Here is a 10,871-nt window from a genome sequence, read left to right as displayed (position 1 = left end):
TATAGGTCAGGTGGCACGCCCTTGCATCAGCATCGGACGTGCGTGCAGAAGGCTTTGCGGGCCGTCGCTCGGAGGGACCAGGGCCAGCCGTAGTCCTGGGAGATTCCCGGCTCTACGGTGTTGCCCGTCGCTGCCCGCCGGTGGGTTTCTGACCGCAACAGGGACACGGCTAAGTACTTAGATTTGACACTCTCGAGAGGCTGTACACATTCCCCACATGATCTAGTCTGTTCTTCTTCCATGATGCGCATTTTGCTCAAATGGACAGATGTCGACTAGGACAAGACCTTTCAGAAGCAATACCTCAACCACAGTGGACGCGCTCCGTCCTACCAACACCTACCACCCTCTGTACATTGGGTCGAGTTCTAGCAACCTACTCAATCTAGCCAGAGCCCATATAGCATGTGGTTGTACTGGAAGCTACTAAAACAGAAAAACTGGGCTAATCTCTTTGTTTCTGGGTGGCCAATCTCAAGTGTGATGCACACGGTGCTACCATAGAAATGACCCCGGTGCAACCACTCAACATAAACCAAGCATTATCACTTCCACCCAGGGGTGTATTAATTTGACATTGTTGTTTTCATTAAGAAAAATAAAACATTTATCTCTCGCAATCTCTCCACTTTGATAATAACCCAGGGCTAGCAATTTGAAATCATTATGCACATAAAACAACTACCAATGCATAGAAAACAGTAGGATAATGAGTTTGTGACACTTGCCTTGGTCGGTGTTCAGACAGTCGTCGCAATCGCACTCGTTGCAATCCGGGCAATCTAACGCAAGCAAAATAATTCACAATCAAACACCAACAACACAAACAGGTAAAACACATAATAAAATAATGCATGCATGCTCTGGAACGAAATTTGATACCAAACCTTTTTTTATAAACAATTATTTTATGCAGTAAAGGTTTCAAATAGCCATTTAACCAAGAACAAAATATCTATGTGTAAAATAGTTTCTAATATCATTTGCAGGCATACTGATGGATAGGTAAACTTAGTATTTGCAATTTGGCGTTGGATTCATATTAAAATAGTTTACAGAATTTAAAATATACTAAAAATACTATATACACTATTTTAAATTTGAAAATTCTCAAGTTCCGTAAAATTGCAAACTAACAGTATCAAAATGTTCCTCTCATTTTTATAAATCCAAAGATATATTATTTGTTCAATTCCGAGTTACAAAACTTTAATTATGAATTTTACAAGATTTGCATATTCTATGAATTGTATATACGAATTTTTCTAGTTTGACTCAGAGCTGCGACACTGGGCACGACATGATTGGCTCGGGCCGCTGACCGGGCGCTGACTAGGATGTCCACGTGGCGTAGACGTGGCGCTGACCAGACGTCCACGTGGGCGGCGGTGCTCACCAGGAACAGTTGACGACGGGGATGCAGATGGTGGCGGTCGTCGGCGTTTCGGCGGTTCTTCGACTGCGTGAACTTGACGACGAGTTGCGGAAGACGAAACCGAGCTTGTAGACGGTCACTGCGAGGTGTTTCTCCTTGCAAAACAATGGTGACGGCCGGATGGAGGTGTTTTGGCGGCGATAAACTCCGGCGAACAATCCCGGGCAGCCTAGCGCTCTGCGCAAGGGGAAAAAGGGTAAGGACGGCGCGGTGCACTGAGGGAAGATGCTCGGTGGAAAGAATGATGGTCGGGGATGGCCAGAGCCTCAAGTTCGAGCTCGAACCGACCTCCAATGGCGGCGGCAGATCGAAACTCCGGCGAGAAATTTGCGCAGCTTGGCGGCGCAAAAATTGGGAATTTTAGGGTCAATATGCAGAGAAAATATTGGGGTATATATAGGCGCAAAACTCCGTGGCAAAATCGACAGCTTTGGTGCGATTTGTGTGGAACTTGTTTCCAGTTTGTTTCTGTGTCGTGCGTAGACTTTTGGCTGGAGGTTAGAGATAAACCGTGGGCTCCACCTCTCGGAGAAAAAAAACGAAAAGGCAAAGGCAAAAGCATGGACAGAGATTTGGTGCACATGAGCTCCAGTGATCCCTTTTCAGAAAAGTAATTAAAAATCATATTTTTAAGATTTAGATAAATCTGAAAATAAATCATGATGTAGTCAATATTGTATCCCACAAACGTGTAAATTTTCAACTGAAAATAATGTGTATGTTGGGCTGCACAAAAATAACAAATATGTGGATCTGAGTATAGTAATTCAAATCTCCAAAAAAATTCAGAATTTGTCATTTTTGTGTAGCTCAGAAAACAAAAAAAATTATAATTGAGATTTTATACGTTAGTGGAATACATCATTGGCTACTTTTAGAATTTTGCTACGTAACTTTTTGTAATATATAAATATAATTTTCGAATTTTTTAATACACTGAGAGCACTAGTGCCCATGATCCAAAAGAACTTTTCGCAAAAGCATAGCGTGGTTGACTGGCTTCGCGTGAGATCTCTCGCTCGCGAGCGTGCCCACGTGAGCTGCTCCGTGTGGATGCTAAATTAGCTAAATTTATTTATTTCTTTCTCTTCTCTATTTTTCTGAAAGCTAAATTAGCTGTAGGTTATAAAATCTGATGCAAATAAAAATACGAAAATTTGTAAATATTTTCCGTACAGTATCTGGACGTAATGGGCACAGCCCAATCATGTAAAGCACTAGGATAAAAATAGTATGCATACAGATTTAATCAACAAGGAGCAAAACTAGCAATATAAATTACTTTTATGCAAGAAGCAAGTAAAACCTTTTCTAAAACTGAAAATTTGACATGTTGATGTGATGCAATGCATGAATTTTAAAATGCACAGTTTTTAGGATGTTACACCAGAAGTCGAGAAAATATATTAAAAACCGACCCAGATCGGGATCTGGTCGAGACTGACTCGGACACGGTCGGTCAAGGGGCCGGTCGACCCGGCCAGGGACCGGGCAGGCCGGTTGAAACCGGGCCTGCCACCGGGTGGGAACCGGACAAGGGTTCCAAGTCCCCTGGATGGTGGCCGGTGAGCACCGGTCCAGGGTCCGGTAGGCGTCGGGCTCACCCGGCGTGGCGTCTGATTGCACTGGACGTGAGACCGGGCCGTCCGGCGTGGCGGCCGGTCGGACCGGGCGTGGCGCCGGCCTGGACATCGTCTTCCTCCCTCGCGCAAGTCTCCCTCTCCTCCCTAGCGCGTCCATGGAATGTCTTCTTGTCCAGCTTCATGTCCAGCTCCATGTCCAGCTTCACGTCCAGCTGCTCCTCTTCTCCTCGTGCAATGCTTGCTCCCTCTTCATACATGATCATACATAAATAAAAGGACTTAGGCAGTATAAAGTTCTCATCGATCAAAGTATCACTTAGGAACAAGTTCACCTGTTGTTTGAGTAGCTTCGCACGAGCTCTTCTCATAGGTACAATCCTAACTTCATTGGACTTGAGCTTCACAGCAGCATCGTCTTCATCTTGTAATGACGGAGGTAGTAGTTCGGTAGGCATGTCCTCATCATCGGCGGTGGCTACCGGCAGTCCTGGAGGTCGAGGGAACGCGTGTTAGAATGAGAGGACGACGACGAGTAGAATGGAGTATAGAGGAAGGGACGAGGAAGCCGGGGCAAGCTCGACCGTGCTTGCCACCCTCACGGTGACCACGCAGGCGCGTTCACATCCGGCGAGCTGAAGGCAGAGAAGCGTCGGGGCGCCCTCTGGATGGTGTCTGGGGTGGGAGAGGAAGTAGTGTGAGAGAGAGACACTACAAGAAAAGTTGCCATGGCCGACGAAGTTGAAGTCGCGCCGTGGTTGCTGGTGTACCATGACCGACGATTTTTGGTCTCTCCGTTGTGCATGTCAAAACGTTTTTTTCTCGTTTTTGAGGCCACCTAGCCCGACGAAAACGGCCAAAACGTCGCGTATGGTGGCCCGGGACGTGGTGCATCTCGAAATCTCGGGTTCGCCGGCAGCCTGCACCAACATTTTCTTTTACGACATATGACATTGCACAAAAAGCTGCAAAGGACATAGTTTCGTCGATTCACCGGCACGAATAGCATTTCTCCGTTGGAAGAAAGAGAAAAGGGGCCGGGCTATGCACTAGTCAACGCAAATCCGCACCGCCCAGGGATGTAGGGCCCAGATGGCAGCCTCTCTGGCATTGTTTTTTTTCTCGATCACGCCATCTCGTTCAACGCTCTCCGATCGAGCCGTTTACGATGCAGGATCATGGGTCCCGCATGTCATCCTCTATGAACCAAAATTCTTTCTATTCTTGGATTTTTTTTTACCCCCTGATTTCTGGATACTTCCTTTTTCTTTTGATCCCTTGCCGCCTTGGAAACGTTGAGACCACTGCTGCTAATGGGACCCGCATGTCATCCTCTATGAGCAATCAACTTTCTTTTCTTGGAGTTTTTTTTGGTACCTCAAATTTGGTCACTTGCCTTTTTCTTTCGATCCCCTGCCGCCTCTCAAACGGTGATACCGCTGCTGCTAAATGGGACCCGCATATCATCCTCTATGTACTATAAAACTTTCTTTTCTTGGATTTTTTTGGCACCTCATATTTGGTCACTTACCTTTTTCTTTCGATCCCCTGCCGCCTCTCAAACGGTGAGACCGCTGCTGCTAAATGGGACCCGCATGTCATTCTCTATGTACTATAAAACTTTCTTTTCTTGGATTTTTTTGGAACCTCATATTTGTTCACTTGCCTTTTTCTTTCGATCCTGTGCCGCCTCTCAAACGTTGAGACCGCTGCTGCTAAATGGGACCCGCATGTCATCCTCTATGTACTATAAAACTTTCTTTTCTTGAATTATTTTTTGGCTCCTGATATTTGGTCACTTGCCTTTTTCTTACGATCTCATGCCACGTTTGAAACGTTGAGGAACCTGCAGGCTCATGGGACCCGCATGTCATCCTCTATGTACTATAAAACTTTCTTTTTTTGGATTTTTTTTTGGCACCTCATATTTGGTCACTTGCCTTTTTCTTTCGATACCCTGCCGCTTCTCAAACGGTGATACCGCTGCTGCTAAATGGGACCCGCATGTCATCCTCTATGTACAATCAAGTTTCTTTTCTTGAATTATTTTTGGATCCTGATATTTGGTCACTTGCCTTTTTCTTTCGATCTCATGCCACGTTTGAAACGTTGAGGAACCTGCTGGCTCATGGGACCCGCATGTCATCCTCTATGTGCTATAAAAGTTTATTTTCTTGGATTTTTTTTCACCCTCTGATTTTGGCTATTTCCTTTTTCTTTTGATCCCCTGCCGCATTGGAAACGTTGAGTAAGCTATTGACTCATGGGACCCGCATGTCATCCTCTATGTACAATCAACTTTCTTTTTCTTTTGATCTCAAGCCGCATTTGAAACGTTGAGACCACTGCTGCTAAATGGGACCCGCATGTCATCCTCTATGTACAATAAAGTTTCTTTTCTTGGATTATCTTTGGCTCCTGATATTTTGTCACTTGCCTTTTTCTTTCGATCTCATGCCGCCTTTGAAACGTTGAGTAAGTTGCTGGCTCATGGGTCCCGCATGTCATCCTCTACGAACAATAAAAGTTTTCTTTCTTGGAGTTATTTTTTACCCCTAATTTCTGGCTATTTGCCTTTTTCTTTTGATCTCCTGCCCCCTCTGAAACGATGAGGACGATGTTGGCAGGTCGGTCCCACATGTCATCCTCTATGAACAATAAAAATTCCTTTGATGGATTTATTTTGAACACCTAATTAATTTCTGGATATTTCCTTTTTGTCTTTTGATCCCCTGCCGCCTTGGAATCGTTGAGGATGCTGCTGCCTCATGGGTCCCGCATGTCATCCTCTCAGAACGGTAAATGTTTCTTTTCTTGGATTTTGTTGACCAAACGATTTTTGGCTTATTTTTCTTTCGAGCTCCTGCAGCCTTTAAAATGTCGAGGACGCTGCTGGCTCACGGGTCCCACATGTCAACCTCTATGAACAATAAACGCTGAGGATGCTGCTGCCTCATGGGTCCCGCATGTCATCCTCTCAGAACGAAAATGTTTCTTTTCTTGGATTTTTTACCAACAGATTTTTGGTTTATTTTTTCTTTCCATCCCCTGCCGCCTTCAAAACGTTGACGACGCAGCTGGCTCATGGGTCCCCGATGTCAGCCTCCCCGTACAAGAAACATGTGATATCTTGATTATTTTGCAGACAATAAACATTGTATTTCGCTCTGAGCTATTGCAAACGGATAAATTAAATCTTTATTTTTATATAAACAAACTTATATGTTGAATCTCCTTGTTTTGTGTTTTTGCGAAGCATAGGACTTTCCTGTTTATTTTAGAAAAATCCGAACTTTCCTGTTTTGGAGTGGGCTGAAATTGTACGAGTCAAAAGGCCCAGCAGGATAGTTCGAAGGCCCAGATGTCCAGATGCAGCCCAATTGAAATCTTTCTTTTCTTGGATTTTTTTCACCCCCTGATTTCTGGCTACTTCATTTTTCTTTTGGTCCTGTGCCGCCTTGGAAACGTTGAGACCGCTGCTGCAAAATGGGACCCGCATGTCATCCTCTATGTACAATAAAATTTCTTTTCTTGGATTATTTTTGGCTCCTGATATTTGGTCACTTGCCTTTTTCTTTCAATCTCATGCCGACTTTGAAACGTTGAGGAAGCTGCTGGCTCATGGGTCCCGCATGTCATCCTCTCTAAACAATAAAAGTTTCCTTTGTTGGATTTATTTTTTACCCCTAATTTCTGGCTATTTGCCTTTTTCTTTTGATCCCCTGCCCCCTTTGAAACGATGACAACGCAGCTGGCAGGTCGGTCCCACATGTCATCCTCTATGAACAATAAAGGTTTCCTTTGATAGATTTATTTTTGACCCTAATTAATTTCTGGCTATTTCCTTTTTTTATTTTGATCCCCTACCGCCTTGGAATAGTTGAGAATGCTGCTGCCTCATGGGTCCCGCATGTCATCCTCTCAGAAAGGTAAATGTTTCATTTCTTGGATTTTGTTTACCAACTGATTTTTGGCTTATTTTTTTTTGTTTCGATCTCCTGCCGCCTTTAAAACGTTGACGACGCTGCTGGCTCATGGGTCCCCAATGTCAGCCTCCCCGTACTGCAAATCCTCTTTCTGCAAAGGTTGTATTTCTAGCTAGATAGCTAAGGTGGATTCGAATCTGCCGTGGTTCAGGCAGCTCAGGTAAGCCTTCTTGCACTGATTAATGGAACTAGTGTATGGTCTGAGATGACCATAGCTAGTTTTAAAAGGAAAGGTTTTTGGTAAGATCCCTTGAATTAATATTTTGAGTCATAGGACAAACAAAAGAGGTTTGGTGACTTTTGCCAAAAGCTTCAAATGTTTTTGAAGAGAGGAGATTAAGGTAATACATGAGTGACCATAGTTTAACTATTTTTCTTGAGACTAGAAGATGTAAGTTGAGGTACTTATGGGAAGACACCAAGCAAAGAGACATAGGGTTTTATGTTGTGGAAAGGAAAACAATTTTCCAGGGACACTCATGTGTTTTATTTACTTAGTTTCTAAGTTGTTTTTTCCTAGAGGTCTTGTTCTTGGAGGTTGCTCAAGAAAATTTTCAGCAAGCAGATCAAGATAATTCATCTACCAGCAGATCAAGGCAATTCTTTCTAACAAACAAATCAAGGCAATTCATCTTAACAAAGAGATCGAGGCCATTCATCTTAATTTATCTTTTTAAAAAAGTTTTTGTTCCCCCTGATTTTTTCACTATAGACAATTAAACATGGTTGCAAAAGTTGGGGTGTTAAAGGCATAAGCATATGCGTTTATCACTCTTTGAGAGCTTGTGTCCCTTTATTTGTTGAACATTTGTGCTTTCTTTATATTGGTTATGTTGAACTGAGTTATTTGGGTTTGTAGTATGGTTTGTGAGACATGGATTTCGGTATTCTATATTCTCTATGTTTAGACTATGGATTATTATATGGTGTGTTATGATATTCGGTATTCTATATCACCATATTGTATGATATCTATCTCAATGTCTCAACTATATGTGATTATGTCTCATGTTGTTGCTCATGTTGCCTAGCTTATGTTTCGAGGCCTCTCGTACCTATGTGTGGTGCATTTTTATTCAAATGCAAATTACTTATATGCACACATGTAGGGGGAGTGTCTCTATCCTTTTCCAACATGATAGTTCATTCTAGAGATTTTATTGCAAATCCGTATGTTGTCATCAAACACCAAAAAGGGGGAGTGATGTGGGCCTACCTCCTTTGGCCCAACAAGGGACCTATGAAGATCACTGCAGCCCAAGATGGACCAGTACGTCGGCTGCTATAAAGGAAAGAGAGAAGGAGACAGATTCTTGATGGACAAGGCAAGGAAACATAGAATAAGGAAAGAATAGATTAGATCTCATTGTGATATAGTGGAATCTGAGCAGGACTCTCGGGACCTGGCCTCCTATATAAAGACCAGGAGAGGGCCTGTTGGATGACATCGAAATCAATCATCATACGCATTCCCGAAAACAGCAAACCCTAGAAACCTTGCCCTTCGGAGAGTTCACCACAACGCAGTCTATCGGCTGCCCCATTGTAACCTTTTTCATCGCTAAATCAAGATCAGACAAGCAGGAGTAAGAGTTTTACCTCATCGAGTGCCCCGAACCTGGGTAAATCTCGCCTTCTGTTCGTTTGGTACCCGATGTCGCGTGCTAACTTGTAGGATTCCGTCAACCCTAAGCCCCTCATGGTGGGTGATACGTCTCCGACGTATCGATAATTTCTTATGTTCCATGCCACATTATTGATGTTATCTACATGTTTTATGCACACTTTATGTCATATTCGTGCATTTTCTGGAACTAACCTATTAACAAGATGCTGAAGTGCCGATTCTTGCTGTTTTCTGCTGTTTTTGGTTTCAGAAATCCTAGTAAGGAAATATTCTCGGAATTGGACGAAATCAAAGCCCAGGGGCCTATTTTCTCACGAAGCTTCCAGAAGTCCGAAGGAGAGACGAAGAGGGGCCACGGAGGGGCCACACTATAGGGCGGCGCGGCCCCCCCCCCTTGGCCGCGCGGCCCTGTGGTGTGGGGCCCCCGTGCCGCCTCTTGACCTGCCCTTTCGCCTATAAAAAGTCTCCGTGACGAAAACCCCAGTACCGAGAACCACGATACGGAAAACCTTCCAGAGACGCCGCCGCCGCCGATCCCATCTCGGGGGATCCAGGAGATCGCCTCCGGCACCCTGCCGGAGAGGGGAATCATCTCCCGGAGGACTCTACGCCACCATGGTCGCCTCCGGTGTGATGTGTGAGTAGTCTACCCCTGGACTATGGGTCCATAGCAGTAGCTAGATGGTTGTCTTCTCCCCATTGTGCTATCATTGTCGGATCTTGTGAGCTGCCTAACATGATCAAGATCATCTATCTGTAATTCTATATGTTGCGTTTGTTGGGATCCGATGAATAGAGAATACTTGTTATGTTGATTATCAAAGTTATATCTACGTGTTGTTTATGATCTTGCATGCTTTCCGTTACTAGTAGATGCTCTGGCCAAGTAGATGCTTGTAACTCCAAGAGGGAGTACTTATGCTCGATAGTGGGTTCATGCTGCATTGACACCGGGACAAAGGATGAGAAAGTTCTAAGGTTGTGTTGTGCTGTTGCCACTAGGGATAAAACATTGATGCTATGTCTAAGGATGTAGTTGTTGATTACATTACGCACCATACTTAATGCAATTGTCTGTTGCTTTGCAACTTAATACCGGAGGGGTTCGGATGATAACCCGAAGGTGGACTTTTTAGGCATAGATGCGGTTGGATGGCGGTCTATGTACTTTGTCGTAATGCCCAATTAAATCTCACTATACTCATCATGATATGTATGTGCATGGTCATGCTCTCTTTATTTGTCAATTGCCCAACTGTAATTTGTTCACCCAACATGCTGTTCGTCTTATGGGAGAGACACCTCTAGTGAACTGTGGACCCCGGTCCAATTCTCTTTCTTGAAATACACCCATCTGCAATATCGTTTCTACTGTTTTCTGCAAACAATCATCTTCCACACAATACGGTTAATCCTTTGTTACAGCACGCCGGTGAGATTGACAACCTCACTGTTTCGTTGGGGCAAAGTACTTTGGTTGTGTTGTGCAGGTTCCACGTTGGCGCCGGAATCTCTGGTGTTGCGCCGCACTACATCCCGCCGCCATCAACCTTCAACGTGCTTCTTGGCTCCTCCTGGTTCGATAAACCTTGGTTTCTTTCTCGAGGGAAAACTTGCTGCTGTGCGCATCATACCTTCCTCTTGGGGTTGCCCAACGAACGTGTGAAATACACGCCATCAAGCATATTTTCTCGGCGCCGTTGTCGGGGAGATCAAGACACGCTGCAAGGGGAGTCTCCACTTCTCAATCTCTTTACTTTGTTTTTGTCTTGCTTAGTTTTATTTACTACTTTGTTTGCTGCACTAAATCAAAATACAAAAAAATTAGTTGCTAGTTTTACTTTACTTGCTATCTTGTTTGCTATATCAAAAACACAAAAAAATTAGTTTACTTGCATTTACTTTACTTATTTCATCATGTTTCCTTTTAATTTTACCACAAAAGACATACCGGTAGGACGTGGGTCTATAGTTGGGAGAAATAATATAGAAGAATTTTTCAATCATGTTAGTACTATTGAAAATTTTGAAGATAGACACTTGGTAGACCTTGCGCCTACTTATGAAATTGCTGCTGCACATTTAGTTCGCTTGTTGGAAACTAAATTTGTTAATCTTAATCCTATAATCCAACACATGTTCTTCACACTTGGCGATATGGAAGAAGGGGAAAAGAAAGATTTTGTATTAGAAACCCTTCTTAGAGAATTTGGTGGTTTAGCAAGAGAAGCTAGAAAGGTGTT

The 10,871-nt window shown here is 43.7% G+C and overlaps 1 long non-coding RNA gene across 1 annotated transcript; it reads right to left on the bottom strand.

Annotated features, from left to right (window-relative positions):
- Positions 1-646: 646 nt before the first annotated feature.
- Positions 647-1,898, bottom strand: LOC127348345 (uncharacterized). The gene is made up of 3 exons (XR_007879745.2): positions 1,724-1,898; positions 1,397-1,612; positions 647-782 (listed from the first exon to the last, which is right to left on the bottom strand). It is a non-coding gene; the product is annotated as an uncharacterized lncRNA (long non-coding RNA).
- Between the last annotated feature and the right edge of the window lie 8,973 nt (positions 1,899-10,871).

This window comes from Lolium perenne, chromosome 4, assembly GCF_019359855.2.
Source record: "Lolium perenne isolate Kyuss_39 chromosome 4, Kyuss_2.0, whole genome shotgun sequence".
Classification (NCBI taxonomy): Eukaryota; Viridiplantae; Streptophyta; class Magnoliopsida; order Poales; family Poaceae; genus Lolium; species Lolium perenne.
This window is presented reverse-complemented; position numbering and strand designations above follow the sequence as displayed.